This window comes from Notechis scutatus, unplaced genomic scaffold (assembly GCF_049901735.1).
Source record: "Notechis scutatus isolate UNSWTSFEM ecotype Mainland unplaced genomic scaffold, rNotScu1.2 NSCUCTG33, whole genome shotgun sequence".
Lineage (NCBI taxonomy): Eukaryota > Metazoa > Chordata > Lepidosauria > Squamata > Elapidae > Notechis > Notechis scutatus.
The window spans coordinates 253773-264979 of record NW_028263113.1 but is presented as its reverse complement, the minus strand read 5'-3'; positions in this window follow the sequence as shown (position 1 = coordinate 264979).

The window sequence follows — 11207 nt, the reverse complement described above, 5'->3', positions numbered from 1 at the left end:
CTTTTAATCATTAAAGTATCAGTCAGGCTTTGTTTTTATCTCCGCCTTTTTCCATGTCATTTTTGTAGACTGTCATTTGTAAATCTGGATTCCACTCAGTCTATAACTTTTCAGAACTTCTTTCCCTTCCATAACCCTTTTTTGATATAGTCTTTGTGTAGAGGTAGATGTCTCTGTTAACAATTAATTAATTTATAAAAATTAATTTCTAAGTCTCTTGTTTAAAAATATTCTGCAATATATTCAATATTCTTCTTTTAAATTTATTTTGTAATTGTAAGTCAACTTTTATCTTGTGGTCTCCTTCCAAAGACAGCTGTTCAGAGCACTTGTGTATAATTTCAAGTCTTCTCTTTGTCCATTGATGTTTCAAAGACATGGTCTATTAACCAGCTTTTTGCTCTGGTTGTTGCAGGGCTGTCTTAACAGCATTATGGGCCCAGGGCAAAGCAGTATACTGGAGCCCCTACAACAACTACTCACAGGAATAAAAATGTAAATGGTAGATAAAATTAAACATATGTTTATTTTATTGGCACTTCTAACAAAATTGGTGTTGAAACATTAAAAAGTGCTGGATAGCTGCATTCCTGTCAAATAGGTAACAAGTAGGCAACAAATAGTCAAAATAAGGAGTGCCTATGAAACCCAGCACCAGTTAACAGCAGTGTCCCCAAGGCAGCATTCCAGGACCCACTCTCTTTCTAATTTACATAAATGACATTTGTGATCGTATTAAAAGCAACTGCATCCTCTTTGCTGATGATGAAAAACTATTTAACACCACTCACAATACTGCTGCTCTACAAAACAACCTTGACTATGTGTCAGAATGGTCAAACAATTGGCAACTTCAAAGTTCAACCAACAAATGTTCTGTCTTACACATTGGCAACAAAAATCAGAACACTAAATACAAACTGGGCAGATACGACCTTGTAGATGACCCTCACTCTGTCAAGGACCTAGGAGTATTCATTTCAAAAGATCTAAGCCCCAGAGCTCACTGTAACAGCATTGCCAAAAAGGCACTAAGAGTTGTTAACCTAATTTTGTGAAGCTTCTTCTTTGGTAATATTGAACTGCAAACCAGGGCATACAAAACCTTTGCCAGACCAATTTTTAATATAGCTCATCTGCCTGGAATCCACATGGTATAATGGACATTAATACAATTGAATGAGTCCAGAGGTATTTCACAAGAAGAGTACTCCACTCCTGCACTCGCAATAGAATACATTATGCCACTAGGCTTGAAATTTTGGACCTAGACAACTTAGAACTATGCTACCTATGGTCTGACCTAGATTAGTACACAAAATTGTCTGCTATAATGTCCTGCCTGTCAATGATTACTTCAGCTTCAACCACAATAACACATGGGCAAACAATAGATACAAACTCAAAGTAAGCACTCCAAACTCGATTGCAGAAAATATGACTTCAGCAACAGAGTGGTCAATACTTGGAAATCACTACCTGTTGTCACATTCTCAAACCCCCAAAACTTTAAACTTAAACTGTCTACTGTGGACCTCACTCCATTCCTAAGAGGTCTGTAAAGGGGCATGCATAAATGCACCAGCATGCCTACTGTCCCTGTCCTACTGTTCCCATTTATTTTGCTTTTATAGAAGCAATTTACAAAGTAGGCATAGAAAGTGAACATGGGGATTTAAGGAAATGGATATTTAATGAATGGAGTAATCATGGCCAGGATAGGGAGTCTGTTCTCCTTTTTAGTGATATTTGAACTTTAGTGATCTTGGACTGATTGCTTCCATGATGTCATGGAAGAGATAGCGAAAGAAAAAACACAGCAAAAGTGTGTAATTTGATTGCTCAGCTAGAATTTAAGTGCTATAGCAAATAAATGGGATCAAAAACCTCCTAAACTAGTCTGTCATGGTATTTTATCCTTAGTTCCAAATGGCTGCCAGATTAGTAATTTATTTAGGGCTGAATGTCTTCTAATGCAAAATGAGTTTTTTTTAAATGAGCAATTGTTGGCTGCACCTTTCGCAACTGAGTTATGAACTATAGAAGTAGTAAACTCTGTACTGGACTGGAGAAACTGAAGATTACAAAACTGATTTGTAAAACCATTTCTGATTAAATCTACAGCATCTACAGTATAATGCTTTCTTTACTATGACTCATGTTTTGCATGCAGTGTATTTATTCAGATTCAAGCACAAAAGAATGATAGATGGACATTTCTGACCCAGCAGCCATGGAAGTTAATGTAAATTTGAAGGATTAATCAGTGCAGCATTCTCACCTGAGGGGCCATCATTACAACAGAAGCATACTAATCATTCCTTAGTTATATTCTAGTGGGTAAAACTCAGTAGAAATCCATTAGTCTATACATTCCTATCTATATTACTATATGTTACACTAAATTGGTTCTAACATGAACTATTTAGGTTTCAGTTGGAATAAAACTCAAGACTGCATTTCATGAAATTTGTTATCAATAATTTCACATCTGAAGTATTAATTTACTTTTGAGAGCCATTTACTAAATTTCTCAACAATATCCGTTATATATGGCCAGATTTTTTGACTGAAATATCATCTTTAATCACTGTCATGCTAGGTATGACAAATGTTAACCACTGTTCTTTAAGTCTATCTGATTTTTCAAAAGTAGTTGTGTTGTTTCAGAATTTGATACTGCGAGAACCGTAAAGATAAGGATGAGATTAGTTCTTCTAAAAAATAATTTTGGATGTCTTTCTTGCTCAGGATGAATAATCTGCCATACATAATGAATCTGCTAAATATTTTATTGTTTCCTAGTTCTTCAAATCTTGAAATGTTTTGGATTCATACATACATTATGTTCCTCTAATGTGCACATATCTGTAAACCACTTTCTGTAATAAGATAGACATATGTACACATTAAATAAAAGTTTTTTCTTATCTATAAAGATCTTTTCTGTTGTCCTAGTATAGGAGGATGAATTCATTTTTTATTTATATTTCAATTTTGGTTATTGATATATTTTGGTAAAAATATGAATTGAAACTTTTTTGAAACCTCTTTTTTTCCTTAACATAATTCAGACATTTTCTTCTTTCTTTCTGGACTTTCTATAATGTTCTTTTCTTCTATTCCCTCCCCACTTATGCTGATATATCTTGAAATTAAGCAAATTGTATGTAAACATTCACAGATACATTTCTTTTTGTGAACTTCTTTTCTAGTCTATGGCAAAGGTGCTTTATTGCTAAAAGGAAGATTATGCATTCTCATCTGTCAAATTGCAAACATGATATCAGTATTTATCAAATATTGATAGACTGTGCTTTTGTTCTTTTGTGAACTTCTTTTCTAGTCTATGGCAAAGGTGCTTTATTGCTAAAAGGAAGATTATGCATTCTCATCTGTCAAATTGCAAACATGATATCAGTATTTATCAAATATATCTAGACTGTGCTTTTGTTCTTTCATTTTTCTGTACTTGGTCACCTTGAAATTAGTCAATGCTATGCAAACATTAAGATAAGTATCTGTGTTTGAGAAGAATACATTATTTTTTCCAGATAATCTATGGGAAAAATGTTTAATTGCTTATTATCTCTTACCATATCCCATTACTAATATTACAAATATTTTATCAATTTTTTCCTATTTTGTTCTTATCTCACATTGGTTGGATGTGCTTACAACTGCCAATGTCAATACATATTGCTTTCAATATGTATTCCACATTATGTGCCTGCCTGCTTTCTTGCAATCTCCTCCTTTTAAATGAACATATGTGCAAAATAATCCTGGTCTTGCTAATTATCTCAAAGTGAGCATTTTAAAAGGTGATGGAGTGGTTAGGAAGCAACAAAAGCCAAAATTACAAAACTTATTACTTTTGTAAGTTTTGAGCTATCCCAGCATTGCAGGGACAGAGGTAGCATTCCAAAGAGTGGAAGGAATGGGGAAAAGGAAACAAAGAACATAATTTCCTGCTTAGATATTGCTTTTCTTCCTAACAGAGTGGCTGAACCCACTTGTTGTTACTAAGTGAGGACCAGAGGTGGTATTCAACCGGTTCGCATTGGCTCGGGTGAACTGGTAGCAGTTATTTGGTGTGGGTCACCAAACTGGTGGCAACCCCTGGCTGGCCACACCCCCAACCCGGTTGTCCGGTCACTCACTTGCCCCAGTCACTCTCCTAGCTTTCCCTACCTCATGGTGGCTGGGCACAGCTCAGGTGGATATCCTGCAGCTACTGCACATGTGCACTGTGAGTGCAGCCACTACATATGCAGTGCGCATATGCAGTGGCCCTGGGACATCCACCCACCTGCCTATCCGCCCGGAGCATGCTTCTCCCAGAAAATGCGCCTCCTCCAGCCCAGCCTGGCCTGGCACAGCTAGCCAGTAGGTGGCCACATGTCCAGCCATCCCTTTTGCAGTGCCAGAAGCCTCTCCCAACTGGCCGACTACTCTTTTCCTCCTCAGCCATATAGAACAAACAGGCAGAGAAGGAAGGGAGCAGCCGTCCGTCTGGTTGTGCTGAAAAAGGGGTGGCTAGGAGCAAAAAAAAAGCCGTTTCCAAGCATGTCTTTCAGAGTGCTGCACCAGCAGAGTCAATGGGGTAGACCTGTGTGGCCAGTGGCTAGGATGCAGTGGCGGCAGCGGCGAGTTGGAGAAGTGCAGCAAAGCCTCTTGAAGAAGCCTATAGCCACTTAGTGTTTTTTTCAGTGTGGAAGGAAGGAAGGTTTCAGGCAGTCGAGAAAGCTTCCTGGCCCAGAGCTGCTGGTGTGTGTGTGTGGGGGGGTGAGGCTGCAGCACATGCCTCGCTTGAATTTCCTAGCCCCAAAAGCGGGAGGGGAGGAAGGCTTTTTCAGGCAATGCAGGACAGGAGACTGGCTGGGATGAACCCTTGTAATAAGAGATTCTGCCGGGCACTTGGAAGTCTGTGTGTATTTCAGATGGGTCTCCTTTCCTAGAGGGAAAGGAGAGAGGAAGAGAGAGGGAAAGAGAGAGACAGAGAGAAAGAGAGAGGGAGGGAGAGAGGGAAAGAGGGAGAGAGGGAGAGAGAAAGAGAAAGAGAGAGAGAGAAGAGAGAAAGAAAGAAAAAAATAGAAAAGAGAAAGAAAGAAAGAAAGAAAGAAAGAAAGAAAGAAAGAAAGAAAGAAAGAAAGAAAGAAAGAAAGAAAGAAAGAAAGAAAGAAAGAAAGAAAGAAAAAGAAAGAAAGAAAGAAAAAAAAGGGAGGAAGAAAAGAGATAGACAAAGAAAAATGGGATGGAAGGAAGGGAGAGAAAGAAAGAGGGAGGGGGGAGAAAATGAAAGATATATGGATGAGTGGATGGATAGATACATGGAAGGAGGAAGGGGGGAGGGGAGAAAAGGAGAGGAAGGAAGGACACAAACCCTGGCTTCAGAAGACTCTTTGAAACAGCACAGCAATCTAGAGCTGGAAGGGATCTCAGAGATAATCTTCTAGTCAAACTTGGCAAGTTAAAGACGGAACTCCCAGAATTCCTGAGCTAATATGACTGGAGGAGGAATTCTGGGAGTTGAAGTCCACAAGTCTTAAAGCTGTCAAGTTTGAAGACCCCTGTTCTAGTCCAACGCCCTGCTCAGGCAGGAAAACTCTGAGGATGCCAAAATCTGACTAGAGGTCCTGGGAAAGGTGTCAGAATAACAGAATAGCACTTAGAAGGAACCTTGTGTGGGGGGGACTCTATACCATTTCAGAGAAATGGCTGTCCAGTCTTTGAAAACTTCCAATGTTGGAGCACGCAGAACTTACGGTGGTAAGCAATTCCACTGGTTAATTGTTCTCATTGTGAGGAAGTTTCTCCTTACTTTTAGGTTGCTTCTCTCTCTGTTCAGTTTCCATCCTTCTGGTACTTTGGAAAATACATTGTTTGCCTTCTAGGGCTTTGGAAAATATATTGCCCCCTTTTTTCTGGCAGCTCCCTAAAAGCCTGTTGCCTATCACCCTCTTGGGCAAAGCATGTGAGCCATTTCCTCCTTTCAGTGGTCCATGAAAGTACATCTATAGTACGTAGATAATAAAGTCAAAAAAAGGTGAACAACATTTTTACAGAACTATAGATATGTTGAGGCTGGGTGTGACAAGGAATGGCTGGGAGGGGAGGGGCCAGGCAAGGCACCCCTTGATGTGAGTGACATTGAGTTGGCCACACCCACCCAGTCCCATAACCACCAAGCCATGCCCACCCAGTCATGCAACCACCCCGGTCACATGGCCACCAAGCCATGCCCACCCAGTCACATGATTCCCCAAGCCACACCCACCAAATAAGCCACGCCCACAGAACCGGTAGTAAAAAATATTGAATTCCACCACTGGTGAGGACTACTTGTACCAGAATGGTAGTCTGTTTTGCTTACAGAAGAAAAACACAGTTAATATAAAATACATCATGTAAGGGAAGTGTAAGATCCTGGTATTACTTTTTCTAGAATTTTCTTCCTCTCATACAATACAATTATGTGATGAAATATTTGCATGTTTCTTCCTGAAATCAGAAAAAAGATTTGGTTTTTTTAAACTGTTTTATTTTTTAAACTTTCAGTTTTCCCCAAAGAAGAGAGAAAATACTTCTATCCCAAGAGGAAATATTTGTAGCACAACCTAAACCCACAGTGTAATTATTGCAGTTAGTGTTGCCATTTTCTAAATTTACTCTGGATTAAACATAGAGAATATCAAAACATCCATTATGAATAATGGTATAAATGCCTATCATTCAAAAATTTAACAGAGACATTCTACTATATGTTAGTTTGATATGTATTGTTTTTTTACATATGGAAAATGAGAGATTAGGAATGATAGGACTTTATTATTAGCAAATGTTCCTTACTGTACTCTGTCTTCAAATAAAGGCATCATTATTGAAAATGAAAATGTGCTCTGAATATGGATTAACAGTGATATTATTATTGATGTTACTTTTCTGCATATCATGTAAGACTGCTAAATGTGGATTCCAAAACCTTCCTCCCATTCTTCATCAATATTATCAACCAGGAGACATTATAATTGGTGGCATTGTTTCTCATTGTAATTGGTGGCAAAGCTTCATCTTGTCTATTCCATCAGATTTCAGCCAACTACCTCTTCCAATATCATCTGAAGAAATTATGTAAGATTTTCCCCACAATATAGTTTTCAGCAGATCTGTACATTTGAAATGACCAGTTGTGTGTCTAGAAGAGAAATGCAGGAACTAAAGCAGAGTTGAGATTGTTAAAAGTTCAGTTCATTTTATTGCTGCATATCCAGGGGTGGGATTCAAATTTTTAACAACCAGTTCTGTGGGCGTGGCTTAGGTGGTGGCTGTGGCTTGGTGGTCATTGACTGGGTGGACATAGCTTGGTGGTCATGTTATTGGCTGGGCGTGGTCAACTGAATATCACTCACATCGAGGCACGCATCTCCTTGCCTGGCCTCTCATGACTGTGGGGATGCTGCAATAGTCGTAAGTGTGAAAAATGGTCATAAGTCACTTTTTTCAGTACCATTGTAACTCTGAATGGTCACTCCACACAAGCAAAGTACCAGCAAAGGAAGGGAAAAAAACTCCAGAGACGTTCCTGAGACAGGAAGTCTAGTCCTGCCAAGAATGTAAAAGGGTTAATGGAGAGGCAGTTTTTGTAAGCAACACCAGAATGTTTCCTTCCTGCCTTCCTTACAGGATTAGGCCAGTAATTTCTTCTAACAACCAGTTCTCCGAACTGCTTAGAATGCTAACAACTGGTTCTAGCGAATAGGTGCGAACTGGTAGAATCCCACCCCTGTGCATATCCATTTCCTATGTTTAGAATACTTCCCAAAGACAAGATAGCATTGCCCTTACCTAAAATCAACATTTCTGATTTACTCTAAGTGCCCAAGAAAAGCAACAGAATTATTTGAATTATAAAAATGGAGCAAATGACATTTTGTTTGAGATCATTACACCATTGAAGAGGTCTTTATCTTAAATATTCCATTGTAAACACCATTTATGTACTGTATATGAAGTGGAAAATTCAAGAAATGATTTCCTTTCCTTGTCAAAAAACATCCCCTTCAGAGTAGATTACTTTTATAACACTGTCTTTTGTTCCATCATTTCCCCTTATTTTTCATTTTAACTTTTTTCCATTGCTTATGCCTTTTCATTGTATTTTTTTCAAGGTGTTCAAATAAATGCCATTTCATATTATGACATTCATGTTCTCTTTCAAAATGTTTTTTTGAAATAGTCAGCTTTGCAATATAATTAAATGGAAGAAAGAAACCTCACCCAAATGATGCATTTTAAATCAGAAAATAAATGTATTTACACTGCTCTTTAAAAATTGCTGTAAGAGATCATTGTGAGGAATATCTCAGGAAATATAGCATATTTTTAAACAATGTATTGAAATGAATTGAAAAAGTAAATGCCTTAATTTATGAAGCAATATATATGCTTATAACTCATGGTATCTTTTTGTAGTGTGGTGACTAAAAACTATCAGCATGTCTTGGCTTTGGAATTTGTAGTAAACAAGATCAATGAAAATCCCTTCATTTTTACCCAATGTCACCCTGGGATTTCACATGTATAATGTCTACTCTGATGCCAGATTGACCTACCAAGCCACAATGCAACTTATTTCCACCAAAAACAAATTTATTCCCAATTATGAGTGTAGTCTCAAGGATAAACTAAGTGCAATCATAGGGGGACTTTGCTCAGACATGTCTCACCTGATTAACAAATATTTTAGATATCTATAAGACTCCTCAGGTAGGATGCATGTACAGAATGCAGAAATAAAACAAAATGGGGTGTTCCAGGTTTACATTTATATTTAATAGCCAAATAGCAATGCATTTTATGCAATGCAAAGATGTCTTCTAATTAATATTATATGGTTTTATGAAATTGCTTCAAAACAGTTCAAATCATTTCATACAGTCTTCATGAACAGGCAGATGAGAGGTTACTACAATCCTAAAATAATTTTTTAACTTAAAAACTGCATACAAAATTGTGTAATTTTAAGTTGTGGTAGAATTACAAAAAGTAATGTTTGAGAAACATGTATGTAAAACATGGGATAATTAAGTTTAAAAGAATATATGAATGATGAAACTAGAAACAACATAGGAAAATATAAGAAGTATTACTTTAAAAAGTTCAGTTAAAGATTACCATTGAGATTTTCATTAAAAAAATCCTGAAATATGATTACCCAAATACTTATCTGATATGTAGCTTTGTTTGCCACTTATTTGGAGTAATGTGCTTAATAATTCCATTTCTATTTTCATCGATTGATCGTTCCACATTTCATTTACTCTCAGCATTATTGTTACTGTAAATAAAAATGCCCTTCAATAGCATAATTAATAAATATCCGTCATTTGTATAATGCTATAAGACAGAATTAAACTTTTGGTCTCATCAGCTGACAGTTCTTTTTTAAGTGCCACATCAATGGAATTAATGTAAAAAAAGTTATAGAAAAGAAAGCAGATATTTTCCCCTAAAAACATTCATTGCTACTGTTCTATCTCGGAGAGTGTTGTGAATCAATAAAAGTGAATAACCTAAATGCAAATGAGGGGTTGAAAACCTGCACACCTGATTGGTCCTCATACAACAACTTGGGATTGGGCCAGAACCGGTCCCTGATTGGTCACTTTTGGGACTGTCCTTATTGGTCAGTAGTTGGAACCTGTTGCGCATTTTCATTGGTTAATAAGGCAGCAGCTAACCCTATAAAAGGGTTACTGCTGCCCATAGCATTGCTCTGTTCCATTCAGATTCCTGTTATTATTAAAGAGTTGAAGTCACTGGTCAGATGTATGGTCTCCTTATTCTCCAAACTTAACACTGGCGACGAAGGTGGGATGCGGAGACCGAAGAGCTGACTAAATCTACAGAGCAACCTACAGAGCACGTGGTTGATCACGCACCATCAACGGCAACATGGCCAGCGGTGTCGTACCACCCGCTCCATTCGACCCAGAGACCGAAGACTGGGAGTCATACATGGATCGGTTCCAGATGTTTCTGGAGACCAACAACCTAAAAAATGCAACAGCGGGAAAAAAAAGAGCTATCTTTCTAACTCACTGCGGCCCGACCGTGTTTAAGATGGCAAAGTCACTTGCCAGGCCAGCAGAGGTAAAAGAGATGGACTGGGACGTCCTCGAGCCTTTACTACGGGCTCACTACGCACCTACGGTGCCAACCCTTGTCAGAAGACATGAATATTACCGGAGGGACCAACAGAAAGGCGAAAGCCTCGCTGATTATATCGCGGACCTCCGAAACCTTGGAGGCCTCTGCAGATTCGCAGACTTAGAAGAAGCTCTCCGGGACCGTTTGGTTCTGGGCCTAGAAGACGGCACGATCCAGAGTAAAATTATGGCTAAGGGGGACATCAGTCTCAACGATGCCCTTAAAGAAGCCTCAGCAGCAGAGGCAACCAAGAAGTCGGCAGCCCGAATGCGCCGCACCAACGCACCGCTACATAAACTCGCCACTGATACCTCGCCTCGCTCAGAGAGACACCCGGTATCAACTCACCACGAAGACCTAGAGTCCCCGTCCGACAGCGATGAGGAAGAGGTCAACCGACTGCGAACGGAGCGAGATCAGTCCACACAACACTCCTTTCGACATATGCCGGTTGTGGATCCAATCACCCACGATCCGGCTGCAAATTCCTCGACGCGCTCTGCCGAAATTGCGGGAGACGAGGTCACATCGCAAAGGTTTGCAGAAGCAAACAAAACTCCAAACCCCGACAGGCCGAATGCCAATCTTCAGGATTCTTCGGCACACACCGAAAAAAATTAAACCACTCCTACAGAAACAAACCGTCCACCACTTCCACCAGGCGTGAAGAAACCCGGCGGGAAGAGACCCACCAAACAATCACCATAGGCCACGCTACATCCCTTGATGCCGGGAAAATCCGAGTAAAGGTCGCCATCGAAAACAAACCTTGCGTGATGGAGGTAGACTCGGGATCTTCCCTCTCGATGGTGTCGTGGAAAACGCTCCAACAGCTCCTTCCAACGATTCGCCGCCAAGACCTTTACCCTCAAAGGGTTATACTCAAAGACTATCAGGGCAACCGAATCCCGTCGTCGGGTCCGCAGATTCCAGGTCTCATTCAAGGACCGCACTGTCGCACTACCACTGACTGTCGTGTATCGCGACAGGCCTAG